Raw genomic sequence first — 24,730 nt, forward strand, 5'->3', positions numbered from 1 at the left:
CGTAACAATGTCAGACCTCTTTTCTGACTCGGCTCATAATTTTGTCTTTTAAACCATAACTCAACCTTAATGTATACTGCTCGGCACCCGCGTGCTGGGAGCGTAAGAAAACGCCGTCTATGTACCTTTAAGACCACAAGCTCGCTCACGCTGCCTGGCTTCTTGCCAAACTTGGAGGCAAAAGCAGGGGGATTTTTGCAAGATATCTTCTAACAATTGTTCCGTCTTCCAGCACTACCACCACCACCATCTCTTCTTTAAAAAATGTGTAGAGTGGGGCAAGCGCGCTCTCAGACCACCGCACCGTTCCTGGGGAAGCTGCGTTTGTCCCTCACCCGCTTCCTCTACCTTTGCCCCTCAGGGGAGGCCCTGACGGTTTGGGTTTCACAGTTCAGCCCGGTCTGCACCAGGGTCTCTGGGCACCTTTGCGCCCCCTGGGGCCCCCCGGCCGGGTCAAAGGAAGTTCAGCCCCTACTCTGCCCGCGCAGCACCCCGTAGTCTCAAATCGCAAGGTCTGAAGTTCCCTCGTAAAGAAGGAGCCGCCGAGCCACCTCCCCCGCGCGGCGCGTCCACGTGCTTCGGGGCGCTTGCAAGGCTGCGCTGAGCGCGCGGGCGGCCCTGGCATTGAGAGTTCGAGCCCCAGCCCTCCCGCTAAGGAGTAGCCGGCTTCTTGACTCTCCCAACTTCCCCGCGGCGCGAATTTAAGAAACTTACTTGTTTTGTCATGGAGTCAATGAGGCGAACGTAGAAATCCCGCTGCGTCCTCATTCCTGGGGGAGGGGAGGGGCGGGGAACGAAGGAGAATTAAGTGAGAGCGGATCTGCATGAAACAAACACACAAAAAAGAATGGGGCTCCGAGGCCGATGCAAGGCCGACTGTCCCGGCGAAGCACAGCCAGGACCCCCTTCCCCAGTTCCCGGACGAGGGCCTCTGGCCCAGCCCGAGCGCTGGAAGGCAGCCCCGCCCCCAAGCACAGCAGCTGGGAATCGGGCGGACCCCGCCCCCCCCCACCCCCATGTTCTCTCCCTTCCCACGGCTGGAGTCCCTCCGCGTGCTCTCCGGGAGCCACCAAGGCCCTGACCGCTCTAGCCCCCTGAACGCAAGGGACCTGGGCGTGAAGCCTATGCCAAGCGGAGGAACCCGGCCTTAGCACGGGGAAGAGGAAAGAAAGCGGCCCAGCGGGGCCAAGGCGCCACACCTGGGCCCAGGTACGCGCTCGCTGATGCGGCCGCCCTCGAGCCACTCAGGTGAAACCTCTTCTGGCGGAACTTAGAAGACGCCGGTTTACCCCGAGGATGGCGGACGACTGAGCTTGGCTCCGGGTCCTCGTCCACCGGAAGCTCCCCGCGCCCCCCACCCTCCCCCGGAGCCCCGGGGTGCCGGCGCAGCCCCGACGGGAGCCTCACCACTGCTGTGGAGGAGCTGGAGCCGGTGGTGAATCCCGTTATCGGTCTTTTCGCTGCTGGCGTCCTGGGTCGCAGCAGGACGCACAGACACAAGAGACGCGGGAGGGAGGTCGGCGTGAGCTAGTGGACCGACTTCGAGGCAACTTTCCCCACGCGGGGACCCCTGGCCTGGGAGCCGGACAGGCCCGGAGCAGCAGAAATTGCGGCCAGCTGGGATCCCTCTGCCGCCCTCCCACCCTTACTGCTCCAACTTTCCAAAAAAGTCCGTGGGGCGGGCACGGGCGATCCCGTTCCTGGGGCCTGGGGGCTCGAGCCCGCGCCAGCAGAGGCAGGAGCCGCGCGTGGGCGCGCGGCCGAGGGCGGGTTCGTCCCGGCGCCCTTGACTCTGGAGTGCGAAGCCGGGCTCGCCTCTCTCCATCCTTCGGGACTCAGCACGAACTTTTCTGCAGCAGAACCTCAGGAGCTAGGAGCCCGGGTTCGCCCGGAACGGGAAGCGGCTTGGGGGACCCCGCGCGGCGGCGTGTTACGGGTGCTTTGCACTCCCGGGGGAGCGCGCCCCCCGAGGCGCCTGGGCCTGCTCCCCGGCCGGGGGCGAGGGGCAGCGGCGCTGCGCCCACTTACTTCTTCCTTCTCCACGAACCCCACCAAGGCTGTCCCCTCGATCTCCGCGGGCTGGCCCAGTCTGTCGTAGAGGGCCAGGACGAAGCGGAAGAAGGTGGATTTCCGCAGATTGGAAGCGGCTGCTTCTCAAAGTGAGCCCGGGCCAGACCCACCCCGCTGCGGCCAAAGACGCAGAGTTAGACGGCTCAGCGGGACCACAACCGCGACGCCTTGTCACCCCTTACACACGCGCGAACCCTCCAACACCCGCCTCCTCTCCCCCAAAACGCCCCGTGGGCCCCCTACACGCCCCCTCAGGCGCCCCGGGCCCAGCCGGCGGCAGGACATGCGCGCTCTCGCCTGGCTAGTCCTCCCCGCCGAGGACCTGCGCGCCCCCCGAGCCCGACGAAGAGGTGTGAAAGTTTTGCTTGGGTTTTGCGCAAGAGACAAAACGCTGTACGCGTTTACTCCGACCTGAAGCGCGGTGCGTGGGGAGGAAGAAAAGTAGCGGTGGATGAGGTGACGCGCGATCGTGGAACAAAGCCGACCGTTTACAACGTAGACGGAGGGTGGGCATGGGAGTTGGTTCTCGCCACCCCCTCGAATCTCCCGTGGGCAGGTGAGAATGGATGGGGAAAATGCTCAGCTCCTCGCTGCAGCAGCCATGCTCCGGGAAACCTCATGCGCCCCCCCCGCCCCCGGCCAGCCGCGGGTGCCCGGCCTCGGGGAGCCATCTGTCCCCCCCGCCCCCCAAATAAAGCATGTGGAGAAAAAGGATCTGCGGGTGGAACTCAGAGCAGTCAGGAGTGGTCGCTGGGGGAAAGGGAATTGGGGATTTTTTTTAAAAGACCTGTCCTGACAAAGTTTCGCTGTTCCGCAGAAATCCTCACACCCTTTCCAGAAATCCTATGGATAAGGGCTGACGGCTGAGCGCGCCCTCCCGGGGGCTGGAGCCTGGGGCGCCGGGGGCGCAGGGAGGCCACTGACAGCCCGACCTGCCCAACGCAAGGGCGCGCGCACACACACGCGCACACACACACACTTTCGTTTCTAGCCCAGTTACCCAACTCACTCTCACTACCAACCACCCCCATCCTTATTATCATCGGGGATGGGAACAGTGTTGTGGACACTTGTCCCCAGCCCGGAGAAGATGAGGGTGATGTAATTAGTCATCTTCATTCTTCCCCGTCCGCCCTCTCTGGGCCGGAGAGAGCATGAAGCCACCAGATCTCCCATTCCCCCAAGCCCAGCTGGTGGCCTAAAAAAGGGAGGGGGACACCATTTCTCACTTGGGACCAGGAGTCCCCAGAAAGGGTACCGAGGGTGCCCAGGAAAGTTCCCCCAGGTCAATGTCCAAAGGCAGTGCCTCTAGGCCATACAGCCTAGCATCCAGGAGCTGAGAGCGGCAGAGGGGCTAGAAGGGGCCATGGTCATAGACGGTGGGGAAGACTTTCAGGAGACATCAGAATTAAAGTTAGGAGTTGCTCTTCTTCCGGTGGACCAAGAAAAACTGAAAGCTAAAGGGAGAGGGAGGGAGAACCAGAGATGAGAAATAAGAGATGATTCTAAGGGGACATGGAAAGAGAAAAGGGGAGAAAAAGGAGGTAAGAGAAGGAAAAAGAGGAAAGAGGAAGAAAGAGTGAAGAAAGAAGAGGAAGGAAAGAAGGAAGGGAAGGAGAAGAAAGGGGGAAAGAAAGGAAGTAAAGAAAGAAGGAAGAAAGGAAGGAAAAGGAGGAAGGAAGAAAAGAAAGGAAGGAGAAGGAAAGTTTTTTAAAGGGGGAAAAGGAAAGGAGAAAGGAGGAAGGAAAAGAAGAACGAAGGAGAGGAAGGAGGAAGGAAAGAAATAGAGAAGAAAAGGCAAGGAAAAGAACGAAGAAAGAAAGAAAGAAAAGAAAAGAAAAAGAAAGAAAGAAAACAGAAAAAAATAGGAAAGGAAAGGAAAAGGAAGGAAAGAAAGAAAAGACAGGCGGCCTGAAAAGAAACAGCAATCACAGAAAAACACAGATATCCAACATCATACTGGTCAGACGCCTCTTCAGGCTTAAAACAAAATGAAAACAGTCACAGACCAGGCAGGGAAAAGTGCCGGTAAAGCGCGGGCTCCTCGCAGGCAGCTTTTGGCTCTGCGGCCGCAGGCAACCAAGACAGAGCGGCCGGGGAGCGCGTAGCCCCGGAGACGAGCAGAGCCGAGCGGCAGACGCACGAGCGCGGCCCGGCCCCGGGGCGGCGGCTTCCGCTGCCACCTCCGGGCTCTGCTGTTCGCGGCTTGCCTCCCCGGCCGCGGTCCCCGAGCGGTACTCACCTCTGCGTCGCCGTGTTGGCGTCCAGCACCCCGGCGCCCTGCATCCATGTCCGCACCGCGTTCCTGCCGCTGCCCAGCGGCTCTTCCTTCATGCTACTTCCACTCCGTTGGATCCGTTCCTGAATCCCAAACATGAAAACAACCTTTTCTTGTGGAAAATCTCCTCCCCCTTGAAAATTTGAAAAAAAAAAAAAAGGAAAGAAAAACGCCAGCCAGAGATTTTTTTTTTTTTTTTGAGTCGTTGAACTCGTGCTAGAAGATCAAGGCCGGCTAGAAAGCAAATTTTAAAAAAATGTAAACCTTCGCTCAAAACTGAGCGATAACCCGAAGGAAAAAAAAAGGAGAGAAAAAAGGAAGAGGAAATCCAACAAAAAGACCAAAATTTAAAAAACAGAGATGTATGCTTGGCTGTTGGGGGTTGTTTGGTTGGTTAATTTTTGGTTTAGGTGCTCTTTTTTTTTTCTTTTTCTTTTTGTAATGATCACAGGCCGGTGGAAGACAGGAGGGGCTGGAGTTTTCCTTTTGTAGAGGTACCGTTCACTTGAAGAAGCAGGAAGAAAAAAAAAAAAACCCTGATGGCAATTTAAGAAATAATAGACTCAACTCGCGCTGCCGGCTTTGCTACTTCAAGTGTCATTTTCCGCTACCAGGCAAGTTTTTCCTCTCTCTCTCTTTTTTTGTTTTTTTCCTCCTTCTCTCCCAACCAAAGATGTTTCTTTCCTTTCAGTGCGTATAGATGAGGAGGACGCTGGTTGCCCTAGACAGATACACCAGAGAGGGAGAGTGGGGTGGGGGGAAGGGGGAGGGGGGTAGGGAAAGACAGAGAGGAAAGGAGAGGAGAGGGAGAGAGAGAGGTGGACCCTGCTGAATGGAGATTGTTTTCTCCTTGCTAAAACAAGTGATTTGCAGGCTTTCCCTATGGAATCCAGTTTGGCTCTCCCCAGAGCTAAACACAAGCACACTAAGCCCAAAGGGAGGAGGCGGGGCCCGCGCGGCAAGGGCCCGCCCCTTCATTTGCATAACACCATCCTTCCGCCTCGCCGCAGCCAATCGCGGCGCAGGAGCCTGGGGCTCTCAGCGCAGGGCCACGCCCCCTCATTAACATCCCTCTCCGGCTGGCGCGGGGGAGCTGGCCAAAGTTCCTCGTAAAGTGGCGCGCGAAGGATCGCTTAGTGCCCGTGTCCAAGCTGGAGAGGAGCGGGGCTGAGCTGGGCAGAGCCGGGCAGGAGAAGGGAGGCAGAAGGAAGGGGAGGAGGATATTCTTCTCAGGGATTTGAGCTGGGGTCTGCATCCCGGCCACTGCAGCCCGTTAAGCATCCTCGCCGAGCCCTGAGCGCGCTCGAGGCGCACAGGCTGCGCCCTCCCGGGGTCGTGTCCTGCTCCGCTGTTCTGGGACGTCGGGGGCAAAAGTGGAGGAGACGGGAGAGCCTGGGCAGAAGAAGCAGGACGCGCATGCCAGGCGCCCACCTCTTCGCTTTGAGGAGGGGTGGTGGGTTGGAAAAATGGGTGTGTGAGATCGGCGCTGGGAGCTCGCGGGCGGCACTGCCTCCACGCTGGGAGGGAGGGGTGGACCCTGGGCCCCGGCAAGCAAGGCGCCGTGGATCCCCAGGGAGTGGGGGACCCGGGCCCTGCCCCTAGTCAAGCCACTGAAACCTCTCGTTCAGCCGCTAGCCTGGAGACCGCCGGCGTTAGGCACCGTCCTCACATGCTCACTTCTCTGGAGCACCCCGCGGGATACGTAAACCACCGTTTACCTAACGAATGCTCGCACTGGAGCTGTGCCAGGCTGCGTTTTAAAATTTGCTCGGATTCAATCCCCACCCCCTCATCCCCGCCCCCCAAACAGTTTTTTCCTTAGAGTAACTACCAAAGCAAAAACAAAGTCTCTGATTAGTTATCTGGTGTAGAGTTTCTCTCTTCCTCATTCTTTCTGTTAAAATGGGGGGCTTGAACAAACCTTACCCCCAACTTCGGCCTCTGCCACCTGTCAAGAAAGAGAGAGATTGGGGAAGGAAGGAATGAAGGGAGGGAGAGAGGAAAGAAGGGAGGAAGGAAGGGAAGACGAAATGATCTCCTTCCTCAGACCTTTCAGCATATACGCTTGTGGCTGGCAAAGGAAATAGCTAGATGTTTCTGGGTAACGTGCCCCATCACTTTTTAGCAGGCTGTAACCTCTAATAAGCACATGGTGAACTTCTGTTTCATTGCCCTCAAAGGAACTCCCTGACTGCAGCCAAGTCTGGTAAGGGCTCCTTCGGGGAAATTGTCTGCCAGAAATCCAGGTCCCCTTTCTGCCGGCCTTTCTTGGCCCTTTGATTTAGGAGCTCGTGGGGTCAGTGATGGAAAAGTACACATGCCCATGTTGAATGGAATGGAGACAGGCAGAAGTTAAACTTAGTACTGTTGGCAGAGCAGGAAAGTGGGAGCCACTTCCAGATTCGTAACCTAGTTGAAAGACTGTGTTTCAGGCCTGAGGATACATGGCCACTGTCTTCAACACTGCTTTCTTTATCTGTTGTGCACAAAGCCTGCCCAGTCTCATACCATTTAATTTGGACCACTTCATGTGCTGAGCTCTTCCTCCCTGGTACCAGAATTAATGCCATTTCCTCCAAGATGCTCTCGAAGAGATCTGTTTGATCCATCAGGATCCCCACACCACCCGCCAGAGTTCCTGGCACCCAGTATATGTTCATGAGAGGTACGTTGGTGGAAACACTGGAAGGACTATAGGTTTGTGAAGAGCGGAAGGGGAAGCCGGACACTCTCCATCTCTATAGAACTTAAGTGCACAGCTGAATCTTGGCCTGCTGAAAATTTCCCAAAGCTCCAAGTTTAACCTCCAAGGCCCAAAGGGTCCCCAGAGCCAATCCCTTCCCCTTCCTGGACCATCCCCTGCCTTTTCTGAGGGGATCCTTCAGAGAAGGGGGACCAGGAAGCAGAGGCCACCCTCCTATCAAAGAGTCCCAGGGAGCACCGGCATAAGACCGAGATCTCCCTCTCTTTAATTGCCTGAGCCTCCATTTCACTCTCCAGTAAACAGTGTTAGGACTCCCAAGTTGAGTCTGGTGAGGTACATACCCCAGTGATGGGGCATCAGGTCACTGCCAAAGGTGACAGAGAAAGGAGAGACACAGCCACTCTGAGGACCAGCATCAGTGAGAGTAACACAACAGCTGGATTTCTAGGGGGTCAAGCAAATCTAGAAGCACTCTGCAAATGATGTGTTTGTGGAGGGGCCTGAAGCTGCGTGATCCAAAAGAGAAACTGGCCCAGAGAAAGAAGCTTCAGCAGCCCAATTCCTGCCCCAGAGCCAGTAATCTCCAGGAACTAAATAAGAGGAAGGCAACCTCCACATCCTCCAGGCCATGGGAGGAAAAACAAAAGGGGGCAGGTATCTTTTGCTCCGACCAAGTCCATTGGGCTATGCAGAGGCAGCAGATGCTTCACCTGGGATGGTGAGTGTACTTTATTTTAATCAAGCAGAGTGTACTCGTAGTTTTTCTTCTGGGCATCCTTGTGCTTTCAACCTTGCTCTCCTACCCAGTAAGAAATGTTTAAGTAGGAAGGAAGCTAAAGAGAAGGTGGAAAAGAGACGAAGAGGGTGATAGAAAACTGGGAACAACACCCAGGCCGGCAGAATGGTACCTTTTTGTGGATTTCCTCTGGTGAATAATGAACTAGCACTGGCAGTTTTAAACTTTGAAGAATCCCTTAAACGCTTTTCAGTCTTCCCTCATGTAAGGTTTGCACCACCTGCAGAAAGCAAAACATGTGTGTACAGGGGTGACTACAGAGTATGTACTGAGGCTGTCTTCATCCTTTTTACATTATAGTAACATCCTCTGTGGAGAGACAAACTTGTATGTATAGCATTGCCCAGGCTTTATAGCATATCTGTGATATGACTTTAGGGTAAGTTATAATGGGAATCACTTATAAGGTAAACCCTGATTATCGGCTTAATCAAATGGGGGAAGGAGGAATTTTGTTAGAAATGCAGATTTCCAGGCCTTGTCCAGACCTGAAGAATTAGGGAGGAAGAAAGTGAGGGGTAAAGAACACGTGCATGAGGAAAATATACAGCAGAATGAGTTTAGATGTTGAAGGAGCAGTTGGAAAGGCTTGATATTTCCCCTGGAGTGAAGACTCCCTCGGGGCTTCTCAGAGTTTCTTCCAGCTGGTGGTGAGCGAGGTTTAGCGTCCACCCACTTCCTCTCAGTTGCTCGCAACAGTAGACAAGGCTGCCCAGCCCTCGGGGTCTCCCCGCGCTTGGGGCAACTCAGGCCCTGTGAGCCAGCCCTTCTCCCCACCCGGCCTTTGAAACCCTCTCACTCTTGGCTATCCCGACCCTCTTAAGGCACAAAGAGATCAATTCCGACTCCTGACGAGCGTCAGTTGCCGCGGTGACTTCCGGGGAGAGCAAATGGAAACACACCCACCCCCCAAAAGAGCGGAGACAAGACAGACACTGCCCAGCTAAGACTAGGGGGACGTCCCAGGGAAAGAGGGCATCTTCTCCGCTAGTCCGCCCCCAGGAGGCCAGACTTGGGACCCGTCATTTAGAAAATTCCCTCGTTTCGGCCCCCCTTGTGAAGACACGCTCCCAGAAGGGCCGCCTGCCTGTCGGGGAAATGCCCCCTGCCTTTTGCCGCTAGCCAGAGACCAGAGTGAAACCGGAGGAGAGACGCCTCCTCCAAAGCTGGGAAGAAGGGAAGAGGGAAAGATGGGGCGATGAAGGCCAAAGGCGCAAAGTCCTGCCGCACGCGGCCGGCTCCGAAGGCGTCCCTCTGCGGCCTGGAGTCACGGGCAGGGTTGGACAGAGGCCAAGGCACTGCCCCAGAGAGGAGAGGGATGGGTGGGTGGAGGGTGGTGGCCCGGGGCCCTGGGAAAGAGAGGACCTGAGCGGGGCGCAGCTCCGCAGCGGCCCCTGAGCAGCACCCAGACGCCGGCGGGGGTGGTCAAACAACGGACCCCGGTCGCCCGCGGCAAAACCCTGCCCCTGCCCTCCTAATACCTCTACCCGCTACCCTCGAGGAATGCGCAGGAGCAGGAGGCCACGGTTCCACCGGAGATCCGTCTGTCCTCCCTCCTTGCTCTCAGTCCTCTCCGGCAAGCGGCAAAGGGAAGGCGGCATTTCCCTGGACCATGAACCCTGATTCCGACCCGCAGCGCTGCAGAGAAGCCCCGGTTTGTTCGCCCAGCCTGGCTGATACTTCCAGACCCTGGGAGCGTGCCTCTTCCCACAGCACGGACAGGGAAACTGAGGCCTAGAGAGGGACAAAGTCACCCACAGAGAGCTAGGAGGTAGAAATCAGGCAAATAACACCGCTGGGGCTCTGGCTTGGGAGCACTTAGTCTGCCTGGGACGAGGGCTTGAGGCCAGGGGTTCGAAAGAACCTTTCCCGGATCGAGCCTGCAGACTCTCGGGTTTCCTCTCGGGTGGTCCCCAGATAAGAATAGATCCCATTTGTTGAAGGTTTTATGGGCATAAACTCACTGAATTCCCACAACAGACAAACAAGGCAGGTAAGATCACCCCTATTTTACAGGTGAGAAAACTGACGCTCTGTGATTAAAATGAAACTTGTCCACAGCCGCATCGCTAATAAACTCGCCGAGCCGAAATTTCTCCAGAGCCTATGTGTGCTCTGAACCTTGGATCCAAACCACTCACCCAGCTTCAGCGCTTATCTCCCGCATTCGCCTTGGTGCTTGCCCCCCATGGCTCGAAGATCCCTTTAGCTCTCGGGCCTGTAGGTATCCTGGATGACAAAGGAGCGTGGGCGCAAGTTGTCCCCCCGAAGGCAGGCAGCAGCGAGTAGAGAGGAGGATAAACGGTTCTGAAAAGCCATAATACGCGGACTGTATGCGCATTCCAGCGTCGGATACAGATGCCCGCGTCTCTCGGGGCCGCCAGCGGCAGGGCGCGCTAGGGTCGTGCCAGCTCCAGCCCTGGCTCTGCCACATTTGTTATGTGACCTCCAGTCAGCCGCTTCTCCCCAGCCCTAGCTGAAGTTTTAGAGCTCCAGGCGCAAGCAACGTCGCCTAATTGAAATAGACGAAATAAAAGACTGCGGGGATGCCAGGGACGCCCATCAGAGGGCAGAAATCTGGACACCTGCGGATGTGCTGTAATGGAGGAAGGCCACGTGGCCTTGGAATGACCACAGCTAAACGCTGAAGTTACTCTGTGCAGAAAGAACACAGTTACGGGCACTGCCAGAAAGGTCCCAGTCCGAGGCTGCCCCAGGGCGCGACCTTCCCCCTCCCCTGACCCTTCCCCACAGTCCTCCAGCCCGCGGGATTGGAGTCTGACCAGGCTGCTTGATTCTGCAGCCTGAATGGCCCTCGCTCCCCGCACGGAAGGAGACTCCAGGGTGGGAGAACAGGGTTGCCGGGCTGTTTGGAAATTAGCATCCCTTCAGAAGCGCAGATCCGAAAGAAGGAAGTTGAGGCCTCCGAGGACTTGGAGAGGGAGGGAAGGAGGAGAAGGCCTGTTCGCTTAGAGGAAAGTAGAAGGGAGGAGGAGTTAGACAAGCTTGAGATGTCCCAGTCACAGAACGTTCTCGAGTGTGTTTTCTTTAAGGTGCAATTCACTGGGTGTTTACGCACCGCTCCGCGCTTGGAGGTCTTTGCTGGATGTGTGTGATGTGAGTGTGCAAATATGTTTGTACAAACGAAGAGTGGTTGCAGATTGTGGGTCTGTGGAATACGAGTGTGTGGCAGTGAGTGACATCGCGCACTTGGGTGCATGTGTGCGCGTGTGCTTGAGGAGGATTGTTGCACACAAAAGTGAGTACACGAGTGCATGTGTATAGTGTGTGCATGTGTCACGTGTAGACATTCCTCGTTTATGTGAGTGGGTGTGCATGTAATGTGTGTGCAAAAGCATGGTACACGTGTCTGAGCCTGAGCTCCTATGTGATTCGTGTGTCCATAAGTGCATGTGAAACCCAGCTAAGTAGTCCCTCAAAGATCTCAGGTCCAGTCAGAGCGAAGGTGCAGGCAGGCTGCGGACTGAGCGCCCCACGGCAGGCGTGGAAACTGTGGCTCCTTTGGCCTGCAGGTAGCAGGAGGTCGCCCACGGGGCGCAGGAGCCGCCCCGAGGCTACAGGTTAGCGCCCAGCTCGGCTCCAGGCGGGCGAGGCAGGTTCCGCCGGGATCCACAAAGTATCCGGAATGCGCGCGCACTGATCCCTGCTGGACAGTTCCGCGCTCTAAATTGTTCCTCGCGGACACTTTCTGATTATTGATGCCGTGTGTCCTACAAGAGACTGCTTCGGGTTATCTGCGTATTTGCTATCTTCATCACCGTCATTATTTGGCGGCTGTATGAAGATGGTGCCAAGCCCACCACGACCGCCGTGCCCCGCCTCCCCGAGGCTGCCCTGCGCGCGCAGTGACCCGCGGGCGCCCGAACCTTCCCTTTACGTGAGGCCACAGCGCCACCTCGCGACCACCCTGCCTCCCTCCCGTCACTGCCGCCCAAGGCAGAGCCTTTCCTGGTCCAGACCGCCCAAGTTCCCACTACTGGCTTTCCTTTCGCTTTTCATTCCTCTTGCCCTCACTAGAACGTTCCACTTCGCCAGAGCCTAGAGGTTCCTCCAAACACACCTTTGCCGCCGCACCTTTGTACAGGAGAGGAACGCCTACACCCTTCTCCACGTGGAGAAGCTCGTCTCCTCTTGCCATCACCGGCTCAAGCTCACCTCCTCCGCGAAAACTTTCCAAACCCATAGGATAGGCAGTCACTCGCACCTTTTCCTGATTCGCCTAATGCTCATATCATATTGGACAGGAAATATCCTTTAAATGTCTCCCCGTCCTCCGTAATCAGGGAGCTCCTCGACAATGTCTGTGGTTGCTTATACCAACGACAATGACAAAAATGACAGTAAAAGCTAGTGTTCACTGAGCGCATACCATGGAGCGTCTTATGCAGTGTACTGTTCTAAGCACTTGACTTTCATTATCTCATTTAATTTACCAGGAAAACCATGGAGTGAAGCATCAACATAATTTCCCAGTTTTCAGCTGAAGCTAGAGTTCCTGTCCAAGGCTGCACTGAAGATCCCAAACCAAGTTTGCTGGTCTGATGCCAGAACCCACTTTTCTTAACCTCTGTGCCTTGCAGATTTATTCAGCTCTATGTCCACAGGCTTTAAGACAGGACCAGGCACAGAGTGGGCATTCATATATTTATGAATAAAGGAACCACTGCCAATTTAAATTCTTTCCTCTCCAGGACAGCCGGATTAGAAAAACACTGCAATTATCAGATACCTTGTTTGAAATGTTACCACGATGATTTATCCCAAAAGAGGATTCCACTGTTAACTAGATAGGTGATCTTGGTCAAGTCATTTCATCCTCAGTTTCCTTGCTTGTAAAAGTAGGTTTGCTGTGAGGAATAAGTGAGGGGAAAACGTAAAGTATTTGGTATCGCCCTTGGTACTGTAGTCCATATTCAATAAAAGTTTGCTATTTATATAATCAGGAATGATAGTTTAGAAAACTAAAGCACAAAACACAAAATCGACTTACGCCTATTCACAGAGAATTCATGGTACCTCTGTATAAAATCGTCTCACTATTATATCTTCATTTTCATCTTGAACATAAAATACGTAATGAAATATGTTTGGTTTATTGTGGTTGGAGTGTTAACGTTAACCCTGCACTGTTATAGGATTTTAAGGGGTGGTGGTGGTGGGGGGGGGGAAGATATAACTAAACAGCAGATCAGCAGACTTCGACTCTCACCCTTTCCTTTTGCTTTGTAGGTTTTTACCAAGAAGGATTTAAAGAAAGACTATAAAAGTGCTTATTATTCTGGAAAGTACAAAACTCTTTTTTAATTTTGGGAACGTTCTGGGCTAGTTTTCCCCCCCACTTGAAACACTTTGTTGCTAGTAATACACTAAAAGTTTAAAAATATGTATCTAAGCAAATAATTGTACCCAAATAAAAGAAACAAATGAAGCTTGTTTAAACATATTCCAGACCTTCAGACATTTCCCAAAAAGGCTAAGTTTTAAAGGCTCAGGGTGTCTTTGTAGAGCGACCCATTAAACAATTACTCTTATTAGCAATTTAAGTGAATATGAACGTTTCTGTCTGATCAGGCTCTAACTTTTTTACTGTCAAATTATTTTAGAAAGACTCTATTGATTGGTATAATTATGTCATAAAGAAGTGATTTCTCCTTAAAGAAATGAGTCTAATAAAATCCACAAAAGGCATAAATGTGTCTCCCCATTAAGCTGGCCCACAATGAATTTCTAGAAACTTCATCCCAGCCCCACATTTAGTTTAGTTTATTTGTACCTGCTTCCTAATCTATGCAATACTAACGTATGAAGATGGAGAAATGGATTCAGGAAATTTTACCTGCCTAAAATTAATGTGTTAAGAGATTTTGTTGTATAGCTGACAGATATTTTATTACCCCTGATTGGGGATTTGATTCATGCTGATGGTGTGAGACTCTGGCCTTTTGACATTTGGGTCAGGTGGCGGGCGGCGGTGGGTCCTGTTCTGTTTATTTTCTTCTTTTTTTATTCCTAGTATGGTAGCCGTTAGAGATGCTCACCAGAATTAGGGCTTTTCTTCTTCCAGGTGCAGAGTAAGATGAAAGCATTCTGATCCTTCTGCATTTAGCTGTGACCTTGTAATCTGCTTTGACAAATGAGGAATTAGCAGTAGTTGTGTGTGTTATTTATAGGCAGAAGCTGTAAGAGCCAGTGTGCAATTCACCAAATCCCCTTCCCTGTGTCACAGCTGCTGGCCACCCCCAGATGGAGTTTCGCTCCACCTGCCACTCTTTGCCAAGATAATGTGGAGTGAAGAGCTCTCCAACCCACAGTGGACTTTTAACATGAATGGGAAATAATCTTTTGTTACTGTATGTCCCAGAGATTTTATACTGCAGCAAAATCGAGCCTCTCCTGACTAATATGCCTAGGAAGGTAGCTTACCTTTCTTTTTCTTTTTGTGGACAATGTGAAAATTCTTCTCCTAGGGTGAAAAGTACACTTCCACATCTAATTAAATAGAATAATCAGATAATGAAATTATTCAATGAGAAATTGGTATCTTATTTTCTTACTCAATTCATACATTTCCTGTGGATCAAAACATCATTTTGAAAATTCTGAAATGGGGAAACAATTGAATTTTAGATATGCAGAAAAGGAATCTCAAAATCATTGCTAGATCTTCACAAGAATTTCCAGTGGGCCCTTTGTCCACTTGCAGGTACACAATGTAGGGAATTTCATAGGCTCTGATTAGAAGAGATTTTTATTAGCAATTGTATGAGGGAACAGAGAAACATTTCTTCCTCCATTGTGTTCATCTCTATAATTTCAGGTTGGGGAAAGGGAAAAAATACTTGACTTATCAACTTGTGTCTAAGGAACATGATCTAGGGTAAATCAATTAACTTTTCCAGACCTTACTTTCTTCATCTGGAAAATAAGAGTGTTGGACAAGACCATCTTAGGATGCCACCCAGTTCTACCAAATTAGAACTCCAAGATACTTGGGTGATTTCAGTTTTAGGAGTCAATGCTACAGTAGTACGAGAATCTTCCTGTGTTTCTATCTTCAGCACTATTTTGTGAGACATTTGTAGTTTTTTTCATACTGAACCCCAACTTAAAGCTACTGCTCCTTAAGAAAATAGATAGCGCTTCTTTTCTTCAACCTCACATTTTTTAATGTAGGAATCTGCTAGAAAATTGGACCATATAGATTTGGGGCCATGTAAAATGCTTTTTCATCTTCTAGCCAAGAGGAACATTCTGCTTTTTCACTGGAGAGCTATTCTCTTCAGGTTTCATGAGCAGATCACCGAAGGAAATATTTCTCGTGAATTTTCAGGAAATTTTTTGTGAGAAAATACTGATCGTGTAACAAGTGCTGTAGGGTGAAATCATTACTATCTGTTCTTTATCCTCAGTGTGGTATGACTTATTACCAGAAGCAATACTATTACCTTCCTTTGGGTAATAGTTTACAACTGAGAAGGAGGTTTCACATGAGTTATTGTCTTGACTCCTCTCAACAAACCATGCAAGTGACATTTCTCCCCCATTTCACAAGGGAGGAGCTGAGGTTGAGATGTGCTCTTGCCCCGCGGCTAGTAAGCGGCCAGGCCTGGCTGTAACCCAAGAGCCACAGCTGCCCATGAAATTAAGGAAACTGTCTGCAACTCTACCAGGGAATAGAAAGTGTTGAAACCAGGGCACAGGGTACTACTTTACAGAAAGATGAAGGATGCTTTCTGTTACACACGTTATTGCTGTGAGCTGATTCCTGGTTTCTCTCTCCTCTGGGTACCCCCGCAAATTACAGTCCTCTGCTTGTAGTTAGGTGTGGTCATCTGACCTACTTGAGCCAGAGCATTTATTTGGAAGTGACAGGACCCAGAGTAGTCACTCCCCTCAACCAGAGGCATTCCCAAGGGTAGATCCACCAGTTGGGGTCCTGCTGTCCATGATCACAATGAGCAGAGGTCTCTGCCAATACCCAATAGACTTCATGTAAGCAAGTGATTTAAGCCACTGGGGATTTGGGGTTTGCTTGTTATTGCAGCTTAGATTAGCCTGTCCTGACTGGTACAGTTTCCTAATTCAAATATAACTCTTTTGTGAAAGAAAACTATCTCTGTGGGGTGGTCTTTTGTAAACTTGAGTCATATACAGTCAGCCCTCCGTACCGCTGTGCTCTGGATCCAAGGTTGGTTGAATCCACTGGATGTGGAACCCTGTGGATACGGACGGCTGACTGGACTACACCATTTTACATAAGGGACTTGAACGTCCTTGGATTTTTCTATTTGTGGAGGCCTGGAACCAATCCCCCTCGGATACCAAGGGACGACTGTACACATACCTTTTAAAAAGAAAATATTCTCCTGGATCCCTCATGTTTTTATTTAAATTAATTTTACTATCTTACTTAAATATGCACAAGCATAAAACTAGGGATAAATTCTTTATGCATATGGCACAAACAGCTGCGAAAACAAATTATAAAAATAATGAAAAACACCACAAAAGCAAAGATTTATAAATGAACAATAATAAAACGCTGGAAAACATTGTTTTGTGGAAACTAAATTGCCACTCAAATGTCAAGATGGTTCTGAGTTCAAAAAAGTAGGTTCTAGGCTTCCCTGGTGGCGCAGTGGTTGAGAGTCTGCCTGCCAATGCAGGGGACACGGGTTCGAACCCTGGTCTGGGAGGATCCCACATGCCGCGGAGCAACTACGCCCGTGAGCCATAATCGCTGAGCCTGCGCTCCGCAACAAGAGAGGCCGCGATGGTGAGAGGCCCGTGCACCGCGATGAAGGGTGGCCCCCGCTCTCCGCAACTGGAGAGGGCCCTCGCACAGAAATGAAGACCCAACACAGCCAAAAATAAATTAAAAAAAAAAGTAGGTTCTTTGAGGCTGGTATGTCTGTATATTTATGTCTGGCGTAATGTCTCAGTTCTTCTGCAATTTTTCTCTTTTTTTGAACCACCACAAAGCATCCCTTAATACATGTGGTATAGGAAGATCTTAAAGGAGTTATTTCAGTAGCAAATCCACCTCTGTCTCCTTCTTACCAGCTTATGACAATAAAGAATCACTGTTGGCACCAATAAACACAAACTAAAATGTGAGATTAAAAATTTTATGGGGACTTCCCTGGTGGCGCAGTGGTTAAGAATCCGCCTGCCAACGCAGGGTACATGGGTTCGAGCCCTGGTCTGGGAAGATCCCACATGCCACGGAGCAACTAAGCCCATGTGCCACAACTACTGAGTCTGCACTCTAGAGCCTGTGAGCCACAACTACTGAGCCCTCGTGCCACAACTACTGAAGCCCGTGCACCTAGAGCCTGTGCGCCGCAAGAAGAGAAGCGACCGCAATGAGAAGCCCACGCACCGCAACGAAGAGTAGCCCCCGCTCACCGCAACTAGAGAAAGCCCACGCACAGCAACGAAGACCCAACACAGCCAAAAATAAATAAATAAATAACCTTAAAAAAATTTTATGTCAGTACTCGGTTTTATGGAAATTACCCAGATAAGTCTGACTATGCTTAACTTTTTAATATTATCATTGAAATGAAAGCCCTGAGCTTTTAAATTCCTGTCAAAATCTAAGAAACTCCCCACTCTCCAAAATATATTGTATATGCCACTGAACTGAACACTTAAAAATGGCTGAAGTGGTACATGTTTATGTGTATTTCACCACAATTTAAAAAAAGTTTTTTTCAGAGAGAATAGTGCAAGTTTCAGAGCAAGATATCCTGACTATCAAATCCCCACTCCCACTATTCTGATGCTGAGCGACCTTGAGGCAAGTTGCTTAACCTCTCTGAATCTCAGGTACCTCATCAGCAAAGTAGTACTGTACTCATTAAACAGTTGTTTTGAGGAACAACGAAGATAGAGTAAATGGAAGAGTCTAGCACAGTACCAGTCTGTGGAGAACTGCTATGTGTTTCCTTCTGGGCCATTGCTAAGACTGCATTTCTCAGCTTCCCTAGCAGCTACGTATGGCTCCAACTGAGCTCTGGCCAATAAAATGTAGGTGGAATTGATGGAAGCCATTTCCAAATATAGTTTATAAAAACCTCCCACAGAATCTTCCACCCTTCTTCCCCCTTCTCTGTGAGCTGAATCAGAGAATCCAAGAGAAGATTCCAATGCTGTAAGGCAGGGCTTAACAAACTTTTTCTGTAAAGTGCTGAGAGTCAATATTTTAGGGTTCATGGGCTATATACTCCCTCTGTCACAAGTACTCACTCTGCCGTCGCAGTGTGAGAGCAGCTACAAAGCACAGGTAATACATACAAATGGATGTAGCTGTGTTCCAATAAAGTTTTATTTCCAAAAAACATTACAAAAAAGTATTCAAACTTGACCCATGAGCCAAGTTTGCTGACCCCTGCTTTGGGATGTCAGAATCACAGGGTCAAAGGAATCTGGGTCCCTAAAACTGCGTGAGGAAATGCACTTTAATACAAGCAAGAAATAAACTTCTCTTATGTTAACTCATAAGAGATTTTAGGGTTTGGTCAGTGTTAGCCTACTCTGACCCCCTCCTTGGAGGAGGTCATGGAGAAGATGTGACCTCCTGTTGGCCCTCGAGCTGCATAAGGGCAATCTGAGGCTCCTCACCCCCTCCCCTGTCCTTGAAATGTACGTTTACCCTCTGTTCCCACAGTCGGAACTGTTTTCAAGGACACGGCCTTGAGAGTGCAATGTGTTGTAGAGACCATCTGGACAGGATACGTGACTGAATCCCATTATCCCAAATCTACCTAAACTTTTAAGATTCGGACGGGCACGTGCAGAGATCTACTCATCTTGCAGCCACCCAAGACAAGCCTCGTATGTAAGTTCTCTTGCTTATCAAACCTGCCACCTACAAATCTGGAGTGGTCTGCCTCTTTCTTCGGTCTCCCCTTGCCCTCCGTGTACAGGGGCCAGATTTTACCCGGGAAGCTCCTGAGGTTTTAAACCAGCAGATATCATACCCAACCACATAAGTCCCTCTTCTGCCCTATGTTCCTTTGAAGACAGAGACTGTGGGTTATTCATCTGTCACAAAGCCTTCCCGATACATATTAGTGAAATAAAAAAAAACACCATCAAATAGATAATCATGTGCATGGGGAAATTAATAGATGCAACAGCTATGACATTGAAAGTCACCTCTGTCCCCTCCATCCTCTCACCCTATTCCTGGACACATATCAGTGTTGTTTTGCCCCATCCCAGATAACCAGAGACACACATTTGGGAGACAGTTTGCTTGGGTAAAGTGAACAGAGTTTGGTTAGTTGGTTCATTTCATGTGAACAGGTTGCTTCTTCTTACAATAAGTAAAAGCCCCTGGAACATGCTGCAGAGTCAGCTTCCGGCTGTGGCTCGGCTATGATGTAATAGCGTGTGATAGCCTGTCACCTACAAGCCTGCAGGTACCACCATGGCAGTTTGGTACTTTTACCCCTAATTATGGTGAGGGAGGCTGAGACCGCAGGAGGTTAAAAAAACTTTTCCAAAATCCTATGCTGGCCACACCAGAAATCCAGGCCCGTGTGAGTCCCAAGCACCATGCTACCCACAGTTGGATTCTGAAACCTCTGGAATCATCCACCTTCCCTACTCGAAATGTATTTGTTGGGGAACAATTAACCTCAGGATGTGTAATTTGTCACCACTATGTGTGAGTTTCAAAATTTTCCCATTACAAGAGGAAAATGAGAAAAATATGTCCTAGATAACAGAGAAAAATGCTTCATTGTCTTAATTGCCTTTCTATTTCAATCAAGGAAGGCATTTAATTATTTCTGAACTACATTCAAAACTCTCTCTCAAGAATATTACTCTCCCCAGGTGAGTTAACCAAATCTGTGCAAAACATTTCTTGTGTCTGAATATTAAAATCAAACATTTATTGAGCACTTTTTATATGCCAATGACTAAATTCCTTCCACTTATGATCTCATTTTTTCCTCAGAGCAAGTCCATGAGGTGGAAACAGTCCTTGTTCTTCTCTGACAAGTAAAAAAACTGAGGCAGAGAAAGAAGAGAGCGTTTGTGTAAGTTCCAAAGGCCGTAAGTTGTGAATCAACATTCAGTCCCAGTCCCCCACCCCCAGACCACACTGCCCCCTCCCCAACTCTGCCCTGCTGACTCTAAAGAGAGAGATGTGCTTTCCCCTTTGAGATTGCAATTTCTGAGTAAATGTGCAAAAAGCAATGTGGAAGAAATCACCCACCATGACGCGAGTCAGCTACTCAGCGGTCATTGAGAACCTCCGCCCTCTGGAACTTGAGGTGGGTCATCTAGAGGCTACGGAGTCAGGAAGGGCTGAGTCGGCCTGGCTTCTTGCACAAGGAAAGAAACCCGTGCTTCTCCACACCACTGCCCTGGGCCCTGGAAAGGCGCCCACGACCTCCACTCAGGGCGCTACTCTGACTGCACCATTGCTGAGGGAACCCACAGGGAAAGGAAATAACTCTTCTATGAGAGGTACTTTCAGGCGATTATTATCTCACTTTACTGTTTAAAGAGTGAAGAACAATCAACTCACTCTACTCTGAAACTGAATGGCATGAACACATGTGTTGCATAAGTAAGAAAAAGGAATATTTTTTTCTGTGATGGACTGTGCCCTTCAAAAAGCATGTACTATAAAACAGAATAAAGACTGGATTTTGAAATCTGTGCACCGCATCAGTAGGAAAGTTGACACCTGCAATTTTCACAAGGATTTTAAACTTTACAATATGGTAAGCACAGAACAGTAAGAGTACACTTACGTCTTCAGAACAAAATGCTTTATAATTTGGGTTAAAATTTTTTTAGTCTTCACTGTATTCCTCATTTCAGTAACAGCTATTTGAAAATAGTTTAATGAAAATATTCTATTTCATTAACTTTGCATAAGAGCATGCACAAGAACACTGACATTTTTAAAATATATCATACAGCTTGTATTCCTAATAAATAGGAGCAATTGTCAATCCCTTAACTGGGTGTCTTTGAAGGCTTCATTTCTCAAGCCTGATCATTTGTACAGATGAATCTATTTTCTCTCCAGTAAATATGTTAACAATTAAAAAGACTGTTCAGCTTCTTGTATTAAGACTTGTGGAGGGGCTTCCCTGGTGGCGCAGTGGTTAGGAATCCGCCTGCCAATGCAGGGGACACGGGTTCGTGCCCCGGTCCGGGAAGATCCCACATGCCGCGGAGCAGCTAGGCCCGTGAGCCACAACTACTGAGCCTGTGCTTCTGGAGCCTGTGCTCCGCAACGGGAGAGGCTGTGACAGTGAGAGGCCTGCGCACCGCGATGAAGAGTGGCCCCCACTCGCCGCAACTGGGGAGAGCCCTCGCACAGAAACGAAGACCCAACACAGCCATAAATAAATAAATAAATAAATTAATTAAAAAAGAAAAGACTTGTGGAAATCATACAGCCTTGAGACATGCAAGCAGTTGTCTAGTAAAGACATGAAACACATTCTTAAACAGCTGGAAATAGGTAAGAAGTCTAAACAAAGTGCATTTTCTCTTGTGCTGGTCCATGGCCATGTGTACAGCACTTCATAAGCACCCAAATTCCATTATGTTCTGGGGATCCCATGCCAACTTGAACACGTTTAAGGATATGAGAGACTAAAAACAACCGCCATTCAGATCACTCCCCCCTGCACACACACACACCCTGCACACACTGGTTTCAATACTTTCAACATCTCCGAAATGGACTGAGGAGCCCAAACAGCAGTAGGTTGTTCCCAGGCCAATTTTTGGAGAAAGGCACATAACCAGAGAGAAGAGTGGAGTATAGGAAGCACTCATGCCTGCAAGCATTTCTGGTTACTGTTGTTTCGGGCTTCTGCTCAGGGACTGCACGGAGGAGGGGCAGCAAGAGTCAGAGCACAAAGCCCATGAAAGGTGAAAATTTGTAGGAAACCTGCTCGCTTTAAGCTGGGGTTTCAAAAAGCTGAATTTTCAACATCAGGGAAAAGTTAGTGGAAACCTATCCCTCTTTCCCCAAAACCGGGGGACTTTTGGGCCCAGACTGCGCCTCAAGAGAACTGACTCCTAGGGACTCACAACCTGAGTTGGCTAAGGAATCTCAAATTGTGAGAATGGTTTAAGGTGATCCCAAGTGGGAGTGACCCAGGTCCCTGACAGAGTGAACCCAAAGCTTCTTGGGGGCAGGAACACCTGTGCCAGGTCTTACTTACCCTACCAGTAACTTTACAAAGGCAAAAAAGGCCAGCAGTCAAAGGTTAGCAGGAACAGAAAGAAGCACCCCTCCATTCTCAGATCCAGAAGAACCAAAAGGAAGCAGAAAAGCGGAAACACAGCTGCACTCCTCTCAGACATGGAGACTATCAAACAGACTAAAACATCACCTTCATTACCAAGCTTAAAGAATTAAATGACAAACTTGAAAATACCTGCAGAAAACAGGTATATCATAGGAAACAGATTACATTATAGGAGACTATCAAATTTGTCGTAGCACACTTGAAAAAGAAACAAACAGAGCTGTTATAAACAAATATTAAAATAACCAGTGTTAAAAATACAGTGAATGGACACAGGCACATTGCTGCTCTCATGCATTTGCACTGGAGGTCCTCCCTGCCTGGAAAGAACATCCCCCAGACATCCTCTTGGAAAATTCAGGTCCTTCAATCTTTTCTCAAAGGTCACCTTCTCAATGAGGCCCACACTGACCACAACAGACATCTTCCCTCTCCCCACACACTTGTACTCTGAATCACCTGCTTTAAAGCATTTAGCAACTTCTAATATAAACACTTCCCTCATTTGCTGTGCTTATAGTATACAGTCTGCCCCTTACCAATAGAACATATGCTCCACGAAGACAGCAATGGTTGCTTGTTTTTAGTTCACTGAGGTTTCCTAGATGCAAAAATACTGTGTAATATATCTGACACACAACAAATATCAGTTGAATGAATGATTAGTGTAGAGCACCTCCCTATTCTAGAGACAATATGTTTATTAATGTAACCTTAGGCCAAATGCTGTTGTGTGGCAGCTACAGCACGACAGCCATTCACATTGACATCAGTGCCACCTGTACTTGATGTGCTGCCTTTCCTTCCCTCCACTCAGCTCCCCACTCCCACACCAACTCTCCCTTACATTACAGCACACAATATATATTTCCCTCTTCAGAAAAGATGAGCCTAGGCTTATGGGTCCTATTTTCTAACCAATTGTGAGTCTAAATTAGACTCTATAAATCCATGAGTTTGCACTGGAGCCAGCACTCAGATTACTAGAGCTAAGGGCAGAAAGAGGTGGCAGGTTGCAGAGAAGATAAAAAAAATACAGTGAATGAGGGGCTTCCCTGGTGGTGCAGTGGTTAAGAATCTGCTGCCAATGCAGGGGACATGGGTTTGAGACCTGGTCGGGGAAGATCCCACATGCTGCTGAGCAACTTAACCCGTGCACCACAACTACTGAGCCCGCATGCTGCAACTACTGAAGCCCGCGTGCCTGTAGCCCATGCTCTGCAACAAGAGAAGCCACCGCAATGAGAAACCCACACACCACAATGAAAAGTAGCCCCGGCTCACTGCAACTAGAGAAAGCCCGCGCCCAGCAACAAAGACCCAATGCAGCCTAAATAAATAAATAACAAAATAAATAAATAAATAAAAATTAGAAAAAAGTACAGTGAATGAGATAAACACCAGATTGGATAAACTATAGGAAGTATTAATGAACTCATTAATTAGACATATTTTTAGATATGAAACTATCTAATTTTATATGTCAATTATGTATAATATATAAATATATGTTAAACATAAATTAGAATTTATAAATTAGAATAAACTATCCAGCACGAAACATGGAGTAGAAACAAATCTAAAAGAGAGTAAGACACAAGGAGGGTACGATGAGAGATCTAACGTGCATCTGATCAAGTCCTAGAAGGAGAGAATGAGGCAGAAGAAATGTTTGAAGAGAAAATGGCTGAGAATTTTCCAGAACTGAAGAAACACATTCATCTATGGATCAAAGAGATCCAAGGAACCCCATGCAAATAAATTTAAATAAATCTGCTAAGAAAGTAGACCCTGAAAGCTATCACAAGGTGAAAAAAAATTGTAAGCGTATGAGGTGATGGACTAAACATTATGGTAATCATTTTGCATCATATACGATGTCAAGTCATTATGCTGTATGTCAATTAGATCTCAATAAAACTGGAAGGAATAAAACAAAAATCTGCAATTAGATGCATGATAGTAAAATGGCAAAAAACAAAGGTAAAGAGAAAAATCCTGAGAGTAAAAAAGACAATTACCTTTAAAGGCACGGCAGTTAGACTGACCTCTAAACAATAGTCAACTATTTTTCAATAGTAATGATGGAAGGCATTTTTCTGTTTTTCTCTGCCTGACTTATTTCACTAAGCATAATACTTCCTAGGTCCATCCACATTGTTGCAAATGGCAGAATTTCACTGTTTTTATGACTGAGTAATATTCCATTGTACTGCTGTATATATACACCACATCTTCTTTATCCATTCATCTGTTGATGGACACTTAGGTTGCTTCCATATCTTGACTATTGTAAATAATGCTGGTATGAACTTTGGGGTGCATGTATCTTTTCGAATTAGTGTTTTCGTTTGCTTTGGATATACACCCAGCAGTGGCAGTGCTGGGTCACATGGTAGTTCTATTTTGAGTTTTTTGAGGAACCTCCATACTGTTCTTCATAGTGGCTGCACCAATTTAGAATCCCACCAACAGTGCAAGAGGGTTCCCTTTTCTCCACATCCTCGCTAACATGTGGAATCTAAAAAATAAAACAAATCAATGTATATAACAAAATAGAAGCA

The 24,730-nt window shown here is 48.9% G+C and overlaps 1 pseudogene; it reads right to left on the reverse strand.

Annotated features, from left to right (window-relative positions):
- Positions 1–651: 651 nt before the first annotated feature.
- Positions 652–4,446, reverse strand: LOC130705839 (transcription factor COE1-like; annotated as a pseudogene).
- Positions 4,447–24,730: the final 20,284 nt, after the last annotated feature.

Source organism: Balaenoptera acutorostrata, chromosome 20 (assembly GCF_949987535.1).
Source record: "Balaenoptera acutorostrata chromosome 20, mBalAcu1.1, whole genome shotgun sequence".
Lineage (NCBI taxonomy): Eukaryota > Metazoa > Chordata > Mammalia > Artiodactyla > Balaenopteridae > Balaenoptera > Balaenoptera acutorostrata.